The 25090-nt window shown below is 39.5% G+C and overlaps 1 protein-coding gene and 1 pseudogene across 1 annotated transcript in view; both read right to left on the bottom strand.

Moving 5' to 3' along the window:
* The window catches only part of LOC134205579 (E3 ubiquitin-protein ligase HECW2), a 224362-nt gene that overhangs the window by 163408 nt on the left and 35864 nt on the right, over positions 1-25090 (bottom strand). The gene's annotated exons all lie outside the window — the stretch shown is intronic.
* LOC134205577 (cytochrome b-like) lies at positions 23836-25079 on the bottom strand (annotated as a pseudogene).

The following is a 25090-nucleotide window of genomic DNA, read 5'->3' as shown; positions in this document are numbered from 1 at the left end:
GCCCGCTGATTATAAAGATCTGCTGGTTCTGGAAATCTTGTGCGCTCGTTTAGACCCAGCGACACGGGGCAGTTGGGAAGATTTATCGTCGACCAAGGAGCAGGACACTATAAAAGACCTGACCGAATTCCTGCAACGAAGGGTTAAAGTTTTGGCTTCCCTACCATCCAGCCACCCTCAGCATGATCTTGCTTTGTAGCCGCGCGTCTTACCGCACGGCTAAGGAGGGCCCCAAATTTGAGCATAGTCAGACATAAAAAAAACCCCTGCCAATAATAGAACAAAACCTGCCAAAGCCGTCATTCCCCTATATTAATTTATATTATATTTTTATACCTCCCATCAGATATGATTTTTTCCAAATTCATTTATTTGGTAGGCTCAGGCATGTATACAGAGCCATGGTTCTTTGTGATGCACAATCGATATCATCTTTTTATTAAATTATTAAGAGAGGAACAGACATGAAAATATCGGAGATTAATAGAACACCTTCACAAAAAATATTAGATTCCCCTATACCACTCAATGGAGGACTACTGACTGATACTTTCTCCAGCAGCTACAGCTCTCTTTTAATTAAACTACAAGTATCTACAGAACAAAATCAGCTATATTTATTTGGCACCTGCTTCCTACCCATCTCCCGTTTACAGCGAGGTTGTGTACACTTGCTGATATTCGCCTTGCTAATCTCCTCGTGCCGCCCAACATTGAGTCAATCTTCCTGAGCTTCTTGCCTCCAAAACAATTCTTGATCCAATTCACGTCCTTCCAATCGACGTTCGAACAACAAACTTTCCAACACATGCGCAAGTACAAGTGGTCCGACCCCGATGTTCTGCCTATTTTTTTTTGGTGTATCGCTTCGATCAAAATCAACTCTGGTCAATAGGCTACAATCAATTTGTCCAATTCTCAGCTTCTGTCAAAATCGTATACCAACTTGAATCGCGTAATCTATTAATTCCATTATCGTTAAATTATCGAGTTAACTTACGTTAAATTATCAAACTCCGATAATAATTGAGTTGAACAATTAACTTTTGAAATCTGTATTTTCTGGCCTTTCTAAAATATGAACTTTACCCCTGAACAAATCAAAATTAAATCAAAAAATAAGTTTTCTGAGGAAAAATCAAAAAATCCCGGGATCCCGGGATTTCCCGGGATATACGTACAAGTTCATCCCGAATCCCGGGACAACGAAAATGGCCGGGAAATGGAAACTCTAATCCGAATGCAATTTTATGACTGATCGTTTATCCCAGCAGTAAAAGGTCCAACGTCAACGGTCAAATATCGAAGTGTATGGAATCGGACAAGCCAATTTCAAGGTGAAGGAAAAGGTTACAACAACGATCAAATCGCAGATCACCAGCTTTTCGCGAAGAATGGAATTGCTATTGCTGCTAAAGGTGACAGCAAATCTGCCAACTACTAACTTGGACATGACGGGATGGGAGTTCCCCACCGGCGTGAGGTTGGCGGACCCAACCTTTTTTTTAGATCCGAGGCAGTCGATCTCGCGTTAGGAATCAAGTACTTTTTCGAATACTTCAAAACCGGGGAAGAAATACCGCTTGGTGAAGATCTCCCGATTCTAACTGAGTATGTGTTCGGATGGGTAGTATGCGGAAGTGTGGACAAGCCTCGTAATAACTATCGGTCTTCCAACAGATAGACAGAGGAAAGAGTGCACTGCAAGAAGCAGTGATGTATGTCGGGAACGTAACCTGCTGAAGAACCCAGAGCTACGTTACCATGCCCTTAAACAAGCACGCTACCCGTAGGTGGCATAGATGGCAAGCCGGTAAACGCAAGAGAGAAGGAATTATAAGATCAGATAATTGTGGATTCTATCAAGCAGTGGAAAAAGTGCCAAGCGACCACTGATACTAATACCCCGAGAACAGTTCATAGCGGAACTAGCCAAACCCGTCCATCTGTGCACGATGCACCCCTCGTTGCAAATGAGCTGGGTTGGTGCAATGCAAAAAATGTGCATTCCTTCGTAAGAAGGACGAAGGCGATTGTAGCTATCACGACACGAAGTCCACCATATTAGTATTAAGTTGGATACGTCGCCGATAGGATCAGACAGAGTCTGGAACCAAATGTTATGGAAACTTGACCTAGAATATATGTTTAGTTAATAAGAATAAATGTAATGTCGTGCAATAAAGTGTAGTTTGAGTTGCAAATGTAATGTGTAATGGACTATAAATAAATTGTGAATGTTAAGGATACCTTGAGGAGAATACCGGAGAAAACACACCGAAACATCCAAAGGAATAATAAGGCCTCCCAAGTCCACCTCAACTACCGCGAATCACCACCAACCAACCTAAATGCAGTCTACGTCGGAAGGAAGGTAAGGACCAGCTCCCAAACACTTGCCTTAAATTGAGCAAATTCCAGACAAATGCATCCATTGAAAGAAGGAATCATACCTTTCCGTGACAAAAAACGACCAAATACACAAGCCAGAATTACCTAGTCATTATTTCAAGCTTATACATCACATCAATGCAAAAAAACTCAGTAAAAGTTTATTACTATTATTTTCTTTATTTGCGAGGCTTTGAGCCTTCTTCTTCTTCTTCTTCTATGGCTCTACATTCCTTCTGGCCTGCTTTTTAACTTAGTGTCCGTTTGGCATTTCCTCAGTTATTAATTGAAAGCTTTTCTATGCCCGCCATTGCATGAGTATGTATCTTGTGTGGCAAGTACAATGGATACAATATGCCCAGGGAGTCGAGAATGTTTCCAACCCGAAAACATCCTAGACCGGACCTAGAATCGAACTCGCCATCTCCGGATTGGCAATCCTACGCCTTGGCTCGCAAGGCTACTGGAGTCCCCAGCAGGTTTTCGGCCACCTCGAGTAATAGAAAAAAGAGAGCTTATTTAGAATTCATATGAATGAAGAACAACAGTTTGTCCTTCGCCTTGTACTATTGCAATGCAGTATAGGACTAAGTATTCTAACTCCGTAAAATTCCGTTCCACACCCCACACCCTGAGTCCTGAAGGGTAGGGGAGATTATGCAGCACGTTCTCATGCACACAATGCAGAGAGCCGGAGGCAACGTCAGCATGGCTACAAGGGCAACAAGGTTGAAGTTGTTTCTTGATCGCTGTGGTAAAAGCAACGGATTATGGATGAAGCGTGGTTTTGGAATCGACGAGTGGTTGAGTGGGTGAGTAAGAGTGAGCGAGTAAGAGTAAGTGAGTAAGAGTTAATGAGTTAGTGAGAGTGAGTAAAAGTGAGTGTATTTTTTTTTCTTCCTAAGCAATGGAGGGGGAATCTGCTCAACAGACATCCTGGGTTGACCAGGAAGTGCGGGGTTAGGGATCACCGAGGGAGGCAGGACTACATCCCCGACCCGCTAAACCGTTTCCATTGCCGCCAAGCCCATAGTCCCTTCGGTACAACCAGAAAGTAATGCTTCAAAGGGGGCCAGTGCACAACGCACCCTCGAGGATAGCTGCGTGTCCTTGCAGCACCGAACATCGTGATTCGCTTTTTAGAAGAACACCATGGTATCGTGCCAACACGTTGCTGGCTTTCCAGGTGGCCTTACCACGCCCTATATCCTCGGAAGGTGGGAAGGGTCGACTTCGCGTCTGTTTCCTTCTGGACGGCTGGTATCAAGAATGATGATGCCCCGTGCACCCCAAATTGACCTTTCTGCGATAGGGCCTATTCGCCAGCACATAGAGGGACTTGCCGGCGCGGTGCCTACGCCTGCCCCAGCCTTGACGAGGACCCCTTTCCGTCCTCGGGCTCGGAACCCGCCCGGTTGACCGACGCCGCGAAAGCGACGATACCATGTTGTTCTTCGCGCGGCCACTTGTTCGATAAAAGGATCGAGTTCGACCACAGAGCATGACCACCGGTATGACCCGGGCACTTCGAACCCCCCGTGGGGTGCTTGCTGTTCACAGCTTTGCTGGAACAAATCAAACAATTGGGAGGGTTCGTGTAGCATTGTGCCTTATGTCCCTCCAATCCGCATCGTCGGCAGAGATTGCTTCTGTCAGGGCCTTTCCCATTGCTTGTGCCCCGGTTCCAGGCACTTTAGCAAACTTCGGGTTGCTCGTATATGCCCATAGGGCACACCGACCATCCCACCTTAACGCTCCCTAACTTGACTACCTTAAAGGCGTGCGCTGCAGATAGCCGAACCAATGCTACCTGCGTCCCTGCCGGACCTTTCCGTAGCCGAACGGCTGCGGTGGGCGTCTCCACTTCACACTTTCACCGAAGTGTCGTGACGAGCTCTTCGACTTCGGTCATCTCGTCCAGGTCTTTTACCCTTAAATTCACCTCCGTCGTGAGTGCCCTCACCTTAACCGTCTCGCTTAGGAATTCCTCCGCAGACTTCTTGTAGGCGGCTCCCTTTTGAGAGACGCCCTGGTTCAGCTAGAGGATCATCTTGCCCGTCCGGTAACGTCTTATTCGATGTACGTCGGCGCCAAGTTCACCGAGCTTAACGTCACTCCTCATCGCCTTCAAGATGTCCGAGTACTTAGTCTCGTCCGTTTTGATGACTAGCGCATCGCCCCTGGAGCGATTGGCGCCTACCCTAGACTTCCTGCTACCCTCATTCGCCTGGGCCTTCGTTTCGGCCCTTGACGTCTTCAGTTTCCTCTTGTTCTTGACCAGGGTGCAGGAGGCGTCATCCGCCTATATTTCCCTGGTCAGGGGAGGCTGAGAGCTCTCAGCCTGCCGTAACCCCATACCACCGTCTTTCCTGGGTGGACGGATCTTTCCAGGTCCTTCCTCCCCCGGTTTGGGAGGTAAATGGCCGGGGTTCAGCATCCCAGCCTCACTACCCTTGTTCGGGGTAGTAACCCTCCGCGTTTTGGAGCGGCCCCCAGGGAGCTCATCCCCTGGAGACTGTCTCCCCCGTTTTTGTGTCTGCTCCGTTAAAGCAGTCACCCCCGACGTGCCCGCGAATACTTGAGCCTCAGTCTGGGTAGACTTTGGCACCACCGTCTTCGCTGGCACGCCCTCGGTCGATTCGACCTTGCCCGAGTCCGCGAATCCTTGGGCCTCAGTCTGGGTAGACCTCGACTCCACGGATTCGCACTTGGCCGTCTCGACCGCCCTCTCCAGCTTGGCGTCCAACATCGACTTTCGAAGTTTCAGCAAGCTCCTCTTGAGGTCCTTACTGATATTATGCTTCGATGACGCAAAGTCGATGATGGCGTCCAGCTGTTCCGTCGCCACCTCGAAGGCCGAAAGCCCATCGCGTTTGCGGTTCATCTCCTTCACAAGCCATGGGCCGTCAATAACCTCTACCGGCATTTTTTTAGCCGAGATGAAGGTTAAGTGACCCACGCTGGAGCTGCGCACTGAGCTGCTGACTATTGCCTCTGGCCTCCAAGGCGGAGACCTGAACATCCCACCTCTTGCGAAGAGGCAGTCGCCTACACTACTACCACTAATTGAAGAATTGACTTGGTTTTCCATTTTGGTCCCACGAGTTGCTCAGGAAAAGAGGTCCACCACGCCAGAGCCCAGCATGACGCGGTAGAGGACAATTACTGTGGAGGGTGCCCAGGTACCCCACAGGCTCCGTTAAAGGCCTAGCTCATTATTTCACCCCCTGGCCATGCATCCCCTCGGCACAGGTCGCTTAACGCCTTGGGATTAGGGGTTAGGGACGATGGTCCCTTTGGTCGCACCCCCTCACTCTAGCTGATGTCAGAAGGACAACAGTGCCCAGGCTGCACTACCAGCTAAGTACAAAACCCTTAACTGGCGGTCGATTGTCATCGGAAGACCCGTGGAAGCGTGAGATTGGAACTTGTGAGGACCAGAGCTGTGTAGGTCGCTCCGACCCAGATGTCAACTCACCATTTCGCAGCCCTGAGTAAGGGTGTGTGTGATAGAGAGAGGGAGATAATGTTTGTTTTTAGGAAGTCGCGTTGACTTAAAGAAGGCATCATCTCTGTTCGTCGCATATCGGGCAAACGCGTTAGGCATAATTACCTCTATCAGCCTTATATCGGGCAAACGCATCCTTTCAAAGAATGCATAATCTTATCTGTCTGCCTTATACCGGGAAAATCTTTCTATTGAATGAAGGCTTGTAACCTTACTCATGACCGTCACTGTGTCGCGAGAGCAATTTTGCAGCTCATAGTCTCCGTATGAAATTGAAGTACACTAGCTTGCCCACAGCATCAACGGTCATCTAAATGCATTTAGTGGAACGATCTATCTATCTGGAGATGAACGTCAGCAATTTGATGATCGCAGATCTCACCACTCTATCTCTGTCTCTGATATTTCTGGTTTTCGTTCGGCTGATATAAACACGAGAGATTAGAGCAAGTCCAGAAGCATACCTAAATTATTCGACGATAACCCATCAGTTGCCAGTCAATCGCAAAGCAGGCTAGACCCAAGACGGGAAAGATTTGTTAAAATAAGCCTGACAGGCAAAATTACTGATTGGACGATAGTTAAATTGTGCCAGTGAAGAACAAGTGGATGTGAAGCAGCAGATTTACGATAAGGTGCCGATGTGTGACACAATTTTAGTGGAAATAATTAAAATATTATATTATACAGTGATGATCCTCCTGAATCACCGCATGCGGATGCATGTTATCATGGAGTAGAGTGGAATAATTTCTGCAACATATCCTTAAAGAGTGCTTCGGAGCGGTGACTGATGTGCTCTTCATATGTCTCGTATATTCAGGCCTTACGTTTAGACCTAAAAGCGGTGGTGGAGAATGCCATCATTTTGGCGCAGTGGTTGGTGCTTCCGAGCAAGGAATGACGGGTCGGTGATGGAACACCCGATCATGCGCCCTGGGTTGTCTGGACAAAACCCCCTTCTCTGCGGTCGCCGAGGGATACTCCTACCCAACACACTGACGCCCATTACATCTAGGTTTAAGTTCACACCCTAACCGTAAGTAATAAACCGCTACTAATGAATGATGTAAAATTTATGCTTTGATTATGCCATGAATGAACTCGATTGAAGACTTTGATAGGTTCCCAGTTGTAAGAACCTGGAATTTTGGAATGATTGGTTCCTGTTGTAAGGAAGCCAATGTCCTCGCATCTCCTCTCTACCATTTTGTCTCCGTCTCATGCGCCCCCCCCCCCCCTCAAGGGGGAGGTGACAGGCTCTCACGCTTATTTTCATAGGCTATGATGAGGTAGAATGACAGTTTAAGTCAGTTAATTAGACGAAAAACCAAAACTGTTGGTTGAATAAAATCCTTAATGCATTTCTCTAAGTAGCCCTCTATATCTGTTGGTGTTAAACAAAATATAATAATGGAATACTACAGATTCAAAATGTTTTCGATGTAGTGGCCTTTCGGGGTAATGGATTTCGGAGAAGCGTCCTATTCGGGGTTGTGAATTTCAGGGTACTGTCATATTCGGGGTAGTGGTCTTCGGGGTAATGTCATTCGGGATAGTGAGTTGGAGCTATAATATACAACATCTCTCCTTTGATGTAAAAACGACAATAATAATAATGAATAGAATATATTCGACATTAGCTCCGAAATTGGTGATTTCGCAATTATGCAATTATGTCAAACGACCATTATACCAAACGGCCATTATGCCAAATGACCTACCACCGTTCGACCGTCGTACCCGATCGTGCAAATCGAAACAGAGCTGAAATTTTTTTCTTATTTCTTTATTAAAGTGATTTTTAAATTATAAATAAAGTTCCTCACTGAGCAGAGCTGGAAGAGAAGGACCTCAAAGTGCAATATGTGTTCCCCATCAGGTGTGCCGAAGGTGGCAGTCATTGTGATCACTTGTTCTTGGTTACACTTTGAGACATTGTTGAGCAGTGGAAGTGAAGGTGCATTGGTGAACAGAATGAACATTAGCGACGATGGATAAGCTGTTGAGTCGCCTACACTAGATAAGGTTAATTATAATTAAAGAGCTGAAAACCAACGAGGCTGCGGGGAAGGACTAGCTCCCAGTTGATCTTCTCAAACATAGCGATAAGCAGTTTTATAAAGTCCTGCACCATATTATGTCGAAAATATGAGAAAACGAGGAATTGACTGCCGAATTGGTAGGCCGGCCTCATTTGCCCGCTCTTTAAGAAAGGGCGCATACTGGAGCGCGCCAATTACCGAGGAATAAATAACCCTCTTCAATTCGAAGTTTACGAAGTTATGTCCTTTATTCTGTTTTACCGCTTAAAAAGTCCTTCGTCCGCAAATACTGGGCCAGTTTTCGTGAGGGCTGATCAACGACGGATCAATTAATTGAATTTAAAAGTTTACCTTGAGACAAATCCTTAATAAATTCCGGGAGTAAAACTTGCAGACCCATAATCTGTTTTTTAGTTTCAAAGCGCTTTCGAATCAGTGAAACGGGATGAATTATATCATTTTAAGCTAAAACATGACTTTTCGGCGAAACTGATACGGCTGATTCATGTAACGTTGGGCGTATTACCTTAGATGGATTGAAGCAGGGTGATGTACTCTCGAAGAAGAATTTGTGTATTTTGGAACATTAGTGATGTGCGATAATGATGATACCTGTGTGGTGAAAACGCATATTGCAGCTGCAAATAGGGCTTATTACGGACATCGTAACAAGCTCAAGTCCCGTAGTCTTCAAACGAAGACAATATTCGCACTGTATACTCAAGAAACCATGAAGCTATATATGCTTGTGAAAAATACAGCCCTTAAAGTGGAAAAGGGCACTTGTAAGACCGGATTAAGGGCCGATGTCCACGTAGCGAATTTTTTAGCATATACGTTTGCATTACGCCACACACACACACATACACACAGACATCACTTCGATTCGTCGAGCTGAGTCGATTGGTATATAATACTATGGGTTTCTGAGCCTCCTATAAACAGTTTGTTTTGGGAGCAAACAAATAGCTTTTACTTACTATACGAGAAAGGCAAAAAAAAGTGATTCGCTATAACCTAATTTGTTTTGTTGCAACAAGAATAAAATGAGCTGGTCTTTGTCGCCCATTCCTATTCCTTTAATAAACCCTGATTAATTATGATTATCAGGTGCAGAATGCTAGCCATAAGGATTAATAACTGAATTAGTGATCAAGGAGTTATAAGCTTCAAAACGTCAAAGTTCCAGTTGAAAGAAAAATAATTTTATTTAATTTAAAATGTTTGATGCTAGCAAAGAAGTCTATATTAATTTTATATTGAATATGTCTTGATGTCAAAAGTTGAATAAATTATCCACGACCCATTATTTGAAGATAAAGGATTCCAACCAAATCTCAATGACGTTTGTGAATTGCGTGCATTTTGCATGAACACGACGTATGTATCCTGCAACGCAAAGTGGGTACTCAACTCACCCTGCATCATATATACAGACGCTATGTACTAAATACGCGTGATGTGCATTCGGTGATTGATTGAAATTCACTGCAAGCGTATATTCCACCACCAACTCATAATTAATGCTACACGCACCGCTTCTCGAATAATTGAGACTTGATTTGACATCGGTCTTGGATGTAAAAGGGCAATCAAAGTATAGCATTCGGTGGACACACTGCAAGTTGGATCCACATGTCACGAATAAACAATTCACGCTTTGTGAAGTGAATTATCGGAACGATAATGCGATTATTGAACATTAGAGCAATGGTGTTGGTGTCCGAATGTGGGTGACCGATGCACCATGTTCCATAAAAAGTATTTCTGGCGATGAGCTGTATTTAATTACTTTGAACACAAAAATATTACACAAGCTTCTAGCCTAATTTAGTGATTGATTTCCGCTGAGAAAAATAAGTGGATAATGAAAAGCAATAAATCCAATTGAAAAAAAACTCTCCTATTCGGAAAAAAATAGCACACCCCAAACATTTGAATAATCACGAACAACTACCAAACAGTAGCAAGCGGCTGTGACATAAACAGAGTGTCACCACAGTCTATCGAACGAGAGATACGATAAATCACCACACCGCTGGTGATGGGCCAATTAATCAAAATTAATTGCGTGTTAAGTGCGGGGCAATAAAATTAGACGTGTCTGAAACAAATGCGCCCCATAGATATAACAAAAAAAAATCCATCGGAATGTCGAAAATTTATAAACATGAAAATGAGTTTTTGTTAGCCTATCCGAACCTTATAGACTCGGGAACCATTGAACCGATCGGTGTTTAAATTTGTATACAGGAGTTTCTGGGATCGAAGAATGTTCTTATGATGCTTTGAGTCTTTTAAAAATCATCTATTATTCTTGGCGTAAGGGAAATAGTGGCCTCTGCAGGTTTTATTCTATTATTTTACGAATCCACCGCAGAAAAAAGGCAACACGAAGAGAGTGTGATAGCTGAAGAACAGGAGAACATGGATAGAAACGATATGCGGAGGTTTTACGCAACTGTCAATGGCACGCGGCATATTACTGCGCAAGTGCCCGCCATGTGCAATGACCGAGAGGGGAATTTGCTGACAGGCAAGACTATCGTGGCAGCCAGGTGGAAGGAGCACTTTGAAGATTTGTTGAACGGTGGAAATGAAGGTGTATTAAGGATCAGGATGGACATAGTCGGAGACGGTCAAGCTGTGGAACCACCAACGCTGGATGAGGTTTAGAGGGATCTAAACGAGCTGAAAACAGTAAAACTGCTGGGAAGGACGAGATCCCGGTCGAGCTTCTCAAACACGGAAGTAAGCAGCTGCATCAATCAATCCACCACATTATCCAGAAAATATGGGGGGATGGAGAACAGATGTTTAGCCTGCGAATGATCCTTGATAAATTCCGGGAGTAAAACTTGCAGACTCACAATCTGTTCATTGATTTCAAAGCAGCGTACGATTCAGTGAAGAGAAATGAGCTGTGGCAGATAATGATCGAACATGGTTTTCCGGCGAAACTGATTAGACTGATACGTGCAACGCTGGATGGCTCGAAATCAAGCATTCGGATTGCAGACGAAGTGTCAACCTCGTTTGTGACCTTAGACGGATTGAAGCAGGGTGATGCACTTTCGAATTTATTGTTCAACATTGCACTCGAAGGCGCTATTAGGAGATCTGGCGTGCAGAAGAACGGCACTATCATCACACGATCGCACATGCTCCTGGGCTTTGCGGACGACATCGACCTTATTGGAATCGATCGCAGAGCAGTAGTGGAGGCTTTTGTCCCACTGAAGAGGGAGACGACGAGGATAGGCTTAACCATTAACTCTACCAAGACAAAGTACATGGTGGCAGGTAGAGATAGAGGAAGACCTAGTGGTGTTGGTGCAGAGGTAGTGCTTGATGGGGATGTGTTTGAAGTTGTTGAAGAATTTGTTTACCTTGGAACGCTTGTGACAATGACGTTTCCCGTGAAGTGAAAAGACGTATTGCTGCTGCGAATAGGGCCTTTTACGGATTACGTAACCAGCTTAGGTCCCGCAACATGCAGACGGAAACGAAATTTGCTCTATACAAAACTCTGATTCTACCAGTGGTCCTTTATGGACATGAAGCATGGACATTAAAAGAGGCGGACCGGAGAGCTTTCGGGGTTTTCGAGCGAAAAGTGCTGCGTACAATACTCGGAGGGAAACTAGAAAATGGTGTGTGGCGCAGACGCATGAATCATGAGCTGTATCAAGTATACAAAGAAGAAAATATTGTGAATCGTATAAATTACGGCAGACTTCAGTGAGCTGGTCACTTAATGCGAATAACGTTAGAAAGAATAGCGAAAACAATATTCAACAGAGAACCAGATAAGGGCCGGCGACTTCGTGGAAGACCACGCACGCGGTGGAATCGGACCTGGGGACGTTTGGGGAAACTGCCCAAGACCGACGATTATGAAGCTCTACAATATGCCAGGCATAGGTGTATCGACGCTGTAGCCAACCAGGTATCCAGGTAGGTGAACAACATATAATATGACTTGTATTGAGGAAAACATCCTTAACCTTGATATGGAAATGCCAATATCATCTTCCAAACTTACATGTTAATGATAGAATTAGAGGCGAAAGTATAGAATTGATAGTTCCACTAGGATACGGCAGACATGAAGAATGTTTTTATAGAAGTAGGTTTGAAAGCGAGCAGAGGGCAATATTTGTGATGGCACATATCGCACGACCTTCCTTCTGCCAAACTCCCGTACGAAGGGGGAGGGAAGAATATCAGTGTGGAAGCTGAAATATATCCACTTGGAAAAGGAAGGTGGTTTGATTTGCTCATATACCATCGCGTGCGTCACATCACATTCCATGGTGAATCTCGATTTATGTTTCTGATTACCCTACCAAGCTAACACAACTTCCTTCCCGTGGTAATTGTGGAGATGCAGAGGTATTCGCGGTCTCTAGTAGCAACAATAACTACACACTAACATTCTCTTCCTTTCCCAACTGGCTGTGAGGACTTGGTCGGCGCCATTATTGATCAACTTTTGAGAGCTGCTGAAACGTGCACTTTGAAGTGCAATTTGCACCAGTTCTGATCAATCACGGAGTAGCAACCTTTGATATGCACTGTCAGTCTAAGCTACGCTAAGCTAAGCTAGAGGTTTCAGTTAATCGTAAACCAAGTGGAACATTGCGATAAAGTATAACCTAAATGATACTGAAAAGCTTTGCTGAAGAAGGTCATCGCTAGAACGTCCACAAAAATATATATATAAGGTAGTGCTGGCAGATATATTGATTTCATGCATATGGTTTGAGCAATTAATCTTCGAAGCGTTATATAATTTTTTGTAGACATTCCAGCAACGTACCTTCTTTAGCGAAGTAGTTCGGCATCCTTCAGACTATATGTAATGCTAACGTATTTAGTCACGTTTCGCCAGCTGAGCAAAAATGCAAAAATTAACGTTTTCCCATACTAATCTCCATATAAATTCAAAACGCGATGCGGAAAGTGGGGACGCAATCAACCGAGTCCATGTATTGCATAGTTGGGATCCAAAACAATTCAGGAAAACCTTGATTTCACTTGATTGGATAAAGTGTGCGTTTTTCCAATCAACTGCGCCCCAGTCTAATGCGGATTCTCATGCTCTTCAATATCAACTACGAGGCGCCTCTCGAAACTTCGGAGGACATCGGCTTGCAGCTGCGCTCCATCGAACAGGCATTTTCGATGGGTCGGGAGCCACATGTACCAACAACTCGTCATGTAAGCAACACCCTAACCATTTATACACTCACCAAAGATTTTATTTGTTACTGGGCTGCTGGCGCACACTGGGGCAGCCCTGGTTCAAACATGGAATAAACCTCTCAGTCATTGAAATGATGAAATTGACCATAGGTATCTTCAGCGAAGTTTCAATATACATCAATGCCGACATTTTGGTCAATATTCATCATTTTTAGCGATAATCGCATAAAAGTCCCAAGCGCCAATTTGGCCAAACAGCGTTTTTAAAGTGTGATTCCTTCAGAAAAGTGGCTTATCAGTCAATTTCGATGAACCTTGCTAAAAATTTCAAATTTCCAGAGCCTACTGTGATGATTTATTTGCTTATTTGGAAAAGAAAGACCAAAAAATTAAATTTGATTAGTAATTGTACTTTTTCGACACTTTTACTATTGGATACTATTCAAAATCATAGATATTGATAAAATACGCGATTCGTGGCGTTGATCCAGTTAGAAAAAAATATTTTTGGCGATTAATCGTGGAAAAAAGGCAAATTTATGGTATTTTTCACATATGCCGATTATGCGATGGGGCAGAGACGGGCAGCTGTTTTAATCGGCAATGGACAGAAAAATTCATGCCCTTCCATACAAACACTTTCTCAAAGACATGATATTCGATGATTTTTTTCAAAATTAATTTTACTGAATGCCAGTACTGATGCTATAAAAAATACGTCCTAATGATTTTTGTTTAGTTAGGAGGGTAAATAATTGAACAACATGGTACGATGAATTTAATTTGAATTCGCATCGCACTTGTTAAAAAAATATAAGAACTAATGAAATATTGTTATTGCCCTTTTGGGAGATATTATTTTATTTAAAAATATTTGTATACACCCAGAATAAAATAGATAAAGATTAGATTTGATAACATATTATTGATTACTTTTTGTTCATGAGCTTTTTATATCAATCAATACCAGTATTTTCATATTCACTTTTAGTAAACAATGTGATATTTGCAAAAGTGTCCTATGTATCTGCGAGTTTTCTTATATTTTATAAAGAAGTGTAACAGTAAAATATAAAAATATACAAACAAAAGAAAAAACGCAGATATATTACACTTTTTGTAAATATCAGAATGCAAAGTAAAAATAGTACATATGTACTGGTATTCAATTGTTTAGTATGAAAAAAAAAAACTAAATAAAAAGTCCATATTATATTTTTTCTATTTTATTCTAAGTCGATACGAATATGTCTTACAAACTTTAAGTTCCATAGGGGCAATAATATTATTTCATCAGTTCTTAAATATATTTTTCACAAATGCGATGCGAATTTTAATTTAAAACATCGTACCATGTTGTTCAATTATTTACCCTCCTAACTAATCGAAAATCATTAGGAGATATTTTTATAGCATCAGTACTGGCATTCAGTAAAATTAATTTTGAAAAAAAATCATCGAATATCATGTGTTTGAGAAAGTGTTTGTATGGAAGGGCATGAATTTTTCTGTCCATTGCCGATTAAAACAGCTGCCCGTCTCTGCCCCATCGCATAATCGGCATATTATGTGAAAATTACCATAAATTTGCCTTTTTTTTCACGATTAATCGCCAAAAATCATGTTTTCTAACTGGATCACCGCCACGAGTCGTGTATTTTACCAATATCTATGATTTTGAATAATATCCAATAGTAAAAGTGTTGAAAAAGTACAATTACTGACCAAATTTCATTTTTGGTCTTTCTTTTCGAAATAAGCAAATAAATCATCACAGTAGGCTCTGGAAATTTGAAATTTTTAGCGAGGTTCATATAAATTAAGTGATAAGCAACTTCTCTGAAGAAATCACACTTTAAAAACGCTGTTTGGCCAAATTGGCGTTTGGGACTTTTATGCGATTATCGCTAAAAATGATGAATATTGACCAAAATGTCGGCATTGATGTATATTGAAACTTTGCTGAAGATACCTATGGTCAATTTCATTATTTCAATGACTGAGAGGTTTTTTCCATGTTTGAACCAGGGCTGCCCCAGTGTGTGGCGCCTAGACACGATGCAATCGCTTGATAAAAATCATCCAGGCCAAAATAGTGGGACCTGGGGAAGAGTGATTTTGGCATATATCAAATCACCAACAACACGATGACACGTTTGGTTTCCGACGCAATGTAAGGCATGTTGGCCTGGTGTAGGGGAGAACGGTCCAAAATGCACCCCTTAAGCTTTTTCGATGTTTTCGCCCATATAAACAAAAATACCCAACCATTTCAACGCATAGGTGCAAAATTTACAAAACCAGCTACATTTCACAATGATCTCTTATTCAAAATAATATTGTTTGTTGGGCCGGTGCAAAACGCCCTAATGGTGGTCTAAAATGACTCAAACGCATGTAAAATGATGGTGAACGCATGGTTGTTTGTTTTTTCTTAATAGATTAAACTAAAATCTTGCGGAAGGGGTGGAAGAATAGCAAATCATTAAATTTGAGTGTATATGATGGGATTTTGCTTAATTTTTTCCAATGGAGCTCAATGATGGATAACTAATTATGAATTGTAATGGTAATATTTGTTCATAAATGTACTACAACAAATTATATGAGTGACTATTTTGCCCCAGGGGTGCATTTTGGATCATTCTTCCCTACAAACTATAAGCCAATCATCCTCCCCGTGATCGAATACGACATGCCGGTTTGGGCTGCGATAAAACTCATCTTCCAAAACTCCAACGAATGCAAAACAATTTCTTGAGGATGATCCTGAACACATCCCAAGTAACATTCATACTGCTCTTTGGCATTCGATGTAATTTATTGTGGTTTTATTGTGACAATAAGCATGCTATTCGGCTTAGAAAAAGTATTTAACTCACATGAATTATGTCGCATCATCTAGTGGTTGTCAAAACCCTTTGAAGCAGGTTATAAATTCCAAAAACTATAAAGTTTTAAATATGAATTTATTAGGGCATTCCATGCCTTGATTAAACTTATTTGAAAAATAACATTAAAACTCTTTGATGTTTGGTTTATTTGTCATGACGAAATGATTCTTTAAGTCGGTTTGTTACTTTAAAAGTTACTTTCGGCATTATTTGAGATCAATTAGCATTTGTGGTTGCTACATAAGGAGTCTTAGGGGCAAGCCAGAGTAAACGCGACGAGCGATGCGACGCGACGCGACTCACGTAAAAGAATAACAATCAATATCAACAGGCTGTCAAATTGCACCGTCGCGTCGCGTCGCATCGCACGTCGCGTTTACTCTGGCTTGCCCCTTAGAAAATACAAACGCATCTCTGAAAAAAAAACAAAAACACCACTGAAAAGTGACGACGAGTAGTAAGAGCCTAAACATTCATTACTGCAAAATAAATAGCTTTGCAATCAGGGACGGGAATGGTTGACATTTCTTTTTACCATTCCTTCTTCTATGCAAAAAAAATAAAAACAAAACCACGGCAGCCACAGCAGCAGCCACGCCAAGCAGACGACAGTCAGCACATGCTTTTACCATTTTCTCTCCCCACAATTAATGTTTTTTGGTACAATAATTTCACAGCGTATAACCGTTTTTGGTGGGAAATATTCATTTCATTACTACTTGCTTGATTTAGAGACAAGAACGAATAAATCAGTACCTACGGATAGCACTCCTTCTAGGCTTTGCGCCACATATAATTGAACTCGATTCTGTGCTGTTTGCGCTGCGCACGAGCCGAAACAAAAAATTTCACGCAAATATTGACCGCGCGCCGGCACGACTCTAACGTAGCAGCAAGCAAACAGTTTGCTTCATCGGTAAAATAAATGTCACGATGTCGCGTACATTTTTTGGCAAACTGTTTCAGCTTGTTTGGTGCAAGAAATTTGACTGAAAAAAGATAAACATTCGCATAATCAAAGTGTTTTAATGTACATTTCCCAACACTGTTTGCAATATTACCATACTGTTTGCTTACACTCAAAATGCATGCTGACATATTTTCAGCTTTAGCAATCATCTTGACATCGAAATTTTCCTTTCCGAAATCGCGAGGTGATAAATTGGAAAGAACCAAAGACAGAGGAAATAACACGGTGCGTAGACCCGCTCCAGTCATGTTTCACCTCTTCGTTAAAGGTGGCACGAATAGAGATGTCGCAAATTAATCGATTACTTCGATTAATCGATTAATCGTTGTGATAATCGATTAATTTTGAATCGATTATTACCCAACGATTAATCGATTCAATAATCGAGATGAATCGTGAGTAATCGATTAGTTACTGATCGATTAATCAGAATTTTACGACATCATAAGGATGTCGAAAATTAATTGATTATTTCGATTAATCGATTCATCGTTGTGATAATCGATTAATTTTGAATCGATTACTATACAATGATTAATCGATTCAATAATCGACTAGAATCAAGAGTAATCGATTAGTAACTAATCGATTAATCAGGATTTTACGACATCTCTAGGCACGAAAATGCGCATTTTTACTTCCGGCCGATAAAGTGCCGTCACAACTTAGTGGAGTACATACTTTATTCTTTACTTACGTGTATTAAACTATCAATTCCTAAGTCTTTATCCATAACTTCCTTCCATGCGCCGCTTTGTTTTTTTTTTTTAGAAACTTAAACTGTCAAATTTACTCTAGTTCTGGTCATCATATATGTTGAAAAATGACCAATCAGCATTTGTAACACTCAGACAAGCCTTCATAAATGCCACATCTGAATATTATGATTTTATAGTTGATTTCATTGAAGCAAACCAATTTGAACAAATAAATCTTGAAAAATTAACTCGGATGCCATCGCCATATTTTTTCCACTTCACATAGGTAGAGAATTTCAATCAAAATGTCTATTAATACTGCATTATATTTATGATATTTTATGATATATTATAAAAGAATCAGCTACAAACAATAAAATAAACAAATAATTAAAAAATTGCAGAAATATGCAAATTTAACATAAATTTGTTTATCGAAAAATAATTGTTAGAACGGGGTTTACTGAGAGCGCATCAATTATATCGTGGTTTCGCATCATATGACACAGTAAATCTCATTTGGCAACTGAAATTGATGCACCATAGACTAATTCTGCTTTCATTATTTTTATCAATAATTTAAAATATTTTATTTCAATATGTGATTATGGAGTTTTTGGATCCATATACAATAAACTTTATTTTATTTTGTTGAGACTGAACGAAATTTATTATTTCATGCGAATGTTTGCATAAAGCTAGATCTGGAGAACTTTGCAGGCATCAAGATCAAGTGACTTAGAAAAGGTTTTAAATAAGATCAACTTTCTTTTATAATAGTGTAAAAATGGATTTCAAAAGGTTTTTGGTGTCGAGTTCGTATTCAGGTTTTGTCACATTCCGGTCTTGAAATACGTCTTGCATTTACCCTTCAAAACCATTTCAAGGGTGGGCCAACTAGGCAGATACTACTCTTCAAGAGGTTTTGGTGTAAGCGATGAAGGAGCAAATGCCTTGACTAGGATTTTATTGTTGTAGGATATAAATACTCTTGTAGTACATCATAAAACTCAAAATGTTACTTGGGATCCTCCCAGGACACAAACTTCTGAGGTTCACCATCTGGCCGGACTGAAAACCTTACATGAACTTTGGTGAGTGGTCGGAAAATTTGAAAAACCCGTAAAAAAACGATTTTCGATGAAGTCGTTTTTGCGCGATTTTTGGCATTATCGCGTTTTTTACGCGGTTCGTATTCCTTTGGTCGGGTTTTACATTTTGCAAACCCGAACTCGGTTTATAAACTCCTTTCAAGCCCGGACAAAACACGCACCCGGATTGAAAAATCTTATCAAACACGAACCCTACACATACTCGAAAAATTTGACATTCGTAAACCCGTACCGAAACACGAAATAATTAAATTATTTCAACCCGAGTTGGGCCTGAACCTAATTTTGCCCGGAAAATTCAAACAATGAACAACCTCCAAAATTAACAAAACCGAATACAAATAGTATTTTATCTCTCAAACCAGTTCCCAACCCGTACTTGATATTGTATCAATTTCCCAGACCCGCACCCGTCTGCTCTTGTGAACTATTTATTTGTGTATTTGTTTTTGAGTGCATGAACCTGTTTCCTTACCTGTTTTCCGGTAGAACGAGAAACACCTAACTTTCACTTATTATTGCGATTTTCTTCTCCCATTTTGAAACAAATAGGGTTACTGTTCCAGGACTTCAAATCATAGGTCCGTTGTCCATTCCACAAAAAAATACAATTAATTGAAAATATTTTTTTTGTTTCTAATTTTTGTGATTTTTTTAGCAGTAGGCACGAATGTTATAAAATAGGAGCGATGAAATTGGTGCAGAAAGAAAAAGATTTTCGCGATGACCGAAATGTAAATGAGAACAGTTCTCCTGAATAAAAAAAATATACGAACACACACAAGTTTTATTGCTCCTTTCTTCTAACATGCATAGCCACTTGCAATAAAAATTGAAATCAAATATGAAACGAGCTCATATGGTTTCTAATAATTTTCAATGGAATTAATGTGTGAGCGTTGAGTTAGTGTACCGAAACAGTTTTCCTATTTTCCATGTTTCCACTTCGTTCCAAAGCATTCAATCGATATCCAGAAACGTGGAGCTGAATGCTATCGATACGTCGAAATTTTTCACTGCATTCGAACTGATTACTTCAATCACCTCCAAATTTTAGGTCAAGACCATTTAGCCAACAGGAACCACACACGCCAAGGGAATAAGAACAATCTAGATGAAACCATCAGAAGCATCACTTCATCTCTTACACTGCGCTGGAAGCCATTCAACAGGTCCTAAACGTCTCGGAACGTCATCACAGAAAGGTGCGAGTCATTTTCCGAAAGCATATTTACCTAACAGAAATTCCAAATCACTCCATTAGTCAGCCAATTCTCGCCAAGCACAATCGATTAACGACCCATATCGAGTTTCACCTACTGATCCATTGACAGGCCGATTGAGTGACTGTTACTAAATTGCTACGGGCGTGCATCGTTAATTCCACGGGCACGCTACTTGCAGATTCGAATCACATTTTCACCCACATTTAGCATTTTCGGTTTGCTTGCCCGGTCCGAATCCGCAGACTACACAAATGCTGAATGGCCAACGACTTGGTGTTGTTTATATTTCACGATAACTGGCAAAAAGCCCCGGACTCATAAACACGTAACAGCGTGCACACGCGAGGCTGAGGACGCGAAATACGCGCGCCGTACGGTGACGTCAGAAAACATATTCCACAATCTCCCTTCCCAATGATCCGTTCGCGTGCCGTCGCGGATTCTGTTGGACCGATGACCACTTGTTGGATTTATCGTAATCGTTCTCACCCGAAAATGCAGAAGAAAACCGCACTCGCGTGCAATCTTAGGACCGACCCAAGATTCGAAACCGGAGCGCGCCAAGCGATGTAACCGACTGAATGGACACCGTTTGAATAAATCAGCATGTCCCGGCAGCAGCTCTATGACGCTTCGTAGTAGGTGCCTCATGGCAGCGTCACATCGTCGCTTTCCACTGTACAACTGCTGCCGCCTGGTGGTCGCCGAAGGAAAAATTTTCCACCCAGATTTGTGCGGCAGGATCTTGTTGCTTCCCCTGGTCAATGATGCTTGCGAAAATGAAGCTAAGAATAAATCCGCTTTTGATACCTTACCGGCAACAATAGTCAGAAATTTACCCCAAAATCAAAAAAAAAAACTTCCCACTAACTTTCAACGAACTATAGAGAGCGAAAGTGCGAAACAAGCGCATCTCGCGGTGCGCATCCACCCACCGCCATCGGTGCCCGTTCCCACTATTCTGTAGCAGCCTTACTGCTGAGCTTGGGAATGTTGTTGGGTGTATCGAACAGACACGCGGTTCCAGTCCTGTCCCAACAATTCTTCGCTTGTGAATTTCGTTGCTTTTCGGTTCACTCCAATTTATAATCTATTTTTTCGTTGCCGTTGCATTGGAAGGAAGGACTGTATCAACTTGAAAATGTTTAGCTTAGGCTTCCCCTTAAAATTGGTGTCTCGCTATGATTGTGGATTTTTTTCAACGGTTTCACGTTTTTTTTAGAACCTGGCCTGTCTTTTATTTAACTTTCTGTTTTTCTCGTACAACAAAACGAACTGTTTTTATAGAAACCTCAGAGACCCATAGTGTTATGTACTAATCGACTCAGCTTGACGAGCTGAGCAAATGTCTGTCTGTCCGTGCGTATGTATGTGTGTGTGTATGTGTGTGCCGAAAAGCTAAACAAACATTAGACAATTTTTTAGTAATCATCAACCGACTTTCTCGCAACAAGTTTCATTCGACAGAGGGCAAAGCCTAGATGATCACTATTGAATTTGATCGGCCGTTACATTTAAAAGTTATAAAGAAAATGGTACATCGAACCATATTATCACCATATAAGGTTGGTGTCTTTGCTAAAAGCGAAAAAGGCAGTATCACTACTCGGTGAAGTAAGTTGGGTTTTCTGTATTAGAGGTATTAGATTACCCAATGCATAAATGTATAGTTGAAAAGTCCTTTTTGCTGTCAATTCATGAATTTGGTAGAAAAAAAAATATGATATAATTTTTGAATTCATGCCGTTTTTAATCAAATCATAACTAATTTTTCGAACATTGGCATTCAATGTGTATAAAACCCAACATTTCTATGGGTTTTAGTATAAAAGATCAAGATTACGAACGAATTCCAAATGCTGTACAGTAAATGACAACCGCAACAGAACGTTTAATCAATTGCGAGTTATATTAAAATACTTTAGTAAAACAAACACCTTGAAAGTTTTTCAAAAACTTCAACTGCATAAAATACGCTAAATAGGGGAACAGTTACTGTTCCATTTTCCATCTCACTGAACATATATTCATCTCATCGCATAACATAGAAATATAGCACCAATCTCGTCGCTTCTTTTTGCTAAAAAGCGTACTCGCTCACTGGGGAAAAAATCACAAAAATAAGAAACAAACCAATTTTTTTTATTCCTTTGTTTTTGATGGGATTGCAATAGGACCTATGGGATGGAGTGCCGAACCGTTCTCCTCTTAGAGCCAGAGGCTACAATTTCCTTGATCTTCTCAAGCTCTCAGCTACATCAAGTTTCCACGGGGGAGAGACATTTCTCAAAATTGTTATGTTAGATGTCGTAATTGAGGGGGCAGCAAATTAAACATTCCATGGAAATTTTCCATAAAAAATCGATAGATAGAGACTTGAGCGATAAACAAATATAGAATTTACTTAAAAAATGCAAAATTTCCAATTTCAAATTTCCAAACAATGAAAAAATCTAAGGAAAAAAATATATTGGCATTTTAAAAAATTGCAATTATAAAAAAACGTCCATAACTTTTTTTAAAATAATATTAGGAGAAGGTGGTCGGTTGTCGGCACCCTTTTGTTTTTGGTTTATATATTTTATCAAATTGCACAAAATGGTGATATTTGCATACCGATGGAAACCTAGAAGATTAAACTAGAAGATGGTAAGGAGTTTTGATTTATTCCATTTATTACAACATTGTCTCTACATAATAAAAATGAGTTGAGATTTACTTCCTGATGATTTAGCTGGCGAACGAGTTGACCGATTTGCAAGATTTTTTCCTTAATCGATTCATTTTTGGATCCGAAAAGTTTGTATATAAACCTTGTATATTTTATACTGTCGAACGAAACTAATTAAAAGAATATAAAATGTTCATGTTATTTCTGCGACGTAATATATCCAGATCATGGATAGAGGTATGTTGCTTGTCGGATTTATGTTTTTTTGCGACAAGAAAGGGATTATAATTTTAGCAGAAATGAACACAAGACAACAGACGATTTATTGTTTAATTGGCTTTTGTCTTCTTGCTTTCCATTAGCTTACTTTTGTACAAAATGTTTTAGGTGGAAAGGATAAGCAAATCTTTATTCACCATTTGAATAAATGATTCTCTATTTAGAACACAGATTATTACATAAATCAGTACTTCAAAAGAAATGTTTATATTCAGGCGATGCGCAGTGTTGTGAATTTGTAATAGAACGAAATTGCCAATTTATGTGTTAACCTTTTGTCTGTGCTCTGGGGTCAATATATTAGGCCACTATTAGCTGCATAATAAGTATATTATTTAGAGTAATTTTTTTGGGGAGAGATATTTATAGATTTTTTTTTTTTTTAAAATTAACTTTTATTTCTTTTTTATTTATTTGAGTACGAGGAACTTTACCTCGATTTCGTTATGATAAATTAATATATTTAGCTTGAAAGAGATTTTTACCTATTTCTTTAAATTATTTATTTTTTTTTATTGGGTTAAAAATTTTTTTTATATCTTTAATATTTTAATGAATAATTTTTAGTATATATTTAAAAATTAATAGAAGATTTTACTTCTTTCTTATGATTTCAAGACATATACTATAAAAGCTTATTAATTAATTTAATAATTTATCTCAATATTTTGAAATTAATGGATTAATAATAAAATAAGAAAATATAAAATAGTTAAAATTTGTCCTGTTAAAACGTAAGGATCTTCAACTGGAGCGAGCTCAATTCAAGTTAATAAAAGAGCAATAATTACTATATTTCAAAATAAAATTTGATTTAAAGGATATTGAAATCCTTGAAATTTACTAATATGGGTAAAAGGTAAAATTATTAAAATTGCAATTGATAATACTAAAGCAATTACTCCTCCTAATTTATTAGGAATTGATCGTAAAATAGCATAAGCAAATAAAAAATATCATTCAGGTTGAATATGAACTGGGGTAACTAAAGGATTAGCAGGGATAAAGTTTTCTGGATCTATTAGTAAATAATTAAATTTTCAAATGAATCCAATTAAAATTCATATAAAAATAATAAATCCTACAATATCCTTATAAATAAAATAAGGATGAAAGGGAATTTTATCAATATTACTATTTAATCCTAAAGGATTATTTGACCCTGTTTGATGTAAAATAATAAATGAATTATAGTTAATGCTAAAATAATAAAGGTAAAATAAAATGAAAAGTAAAAATCGAGTTAAAGTAGCATTATCAACTGCAAATCTCCTCAAATCCATTGAACAAGATCTGTTCCTAAATAAGGAATTGCTGATAATAAATTTGTAATTACTGTTGCTCCTCAGAATGATATTTGTCCTCAAGGTAAAACATATCCTAAAAATCCTGTTGCTATAACTATAAATAGAATGATTACTCCTATTATTCATGTAGGGATAAATAAATAAGAGTTATAATAAATACCTCGTCCAATATGGATGAATAAACAAGCAAAAAAAAAAGAAGCTCCATTAGCATGACAAATTCGTAAAAATCATCCATTATTTACATCTCGATAAATGTGATTTACTCTATTGAATGCTGTTTCAATGTCTGCTGTATAATGTATTGCTAAAAATAATCCAGTTAAAATTTGAATAATTAAACATAATCCTAATAAAGATCCAAAATTTCATCATGCAGAAATATTTAAAGGGGCAGGAAGATCAACTAAGGCATTATTAGCTATTTTTAATAAAGGGTGAGTTTTTCGTAATGATTTAGACATTAATTAAATTATTGGTCGTAAAGGTCCATAATTTTTTTTTGTAATTTTTACAACTACTAATAAAGTTAAAAATAAATAATTAATTAAAAGTAAAGTAATTAAATTTGTAGGAAAATTATATATTTTATTTAATGAAATTGAGTTTTCTGGACTAATTGTTTTTAAAAATGAAAAGTTTAGTATTTCATTATTATTAATAAAATTTTCAATAATAGATTTATCTAAAATGAATAAAAAAAATGTAAAAATTGTTAAAAAAATAATTGAAATAAAAGTTAAATTAAATGATATTGAAAATATTTATGTTTGTAACTTCT

Source organism: Armigeres subalbatus, chromosome 1, assembly GCF_024139115.2.
Source record: "Armigeres subalbatus isolate Guangzhou_Male chromosome 1, GZ_Asu_2, whole genome shotgun sequence".
Classification (NCBI taxonomy): Eukaryota; Metazoa; Arthropoda; class Insecta; order Diptera; family Culicidae; genus Armigeres; species Armigeres subalbatus.
This window is presented reverse-complemented; position numbering and strand designations above follow the sequence as displayed.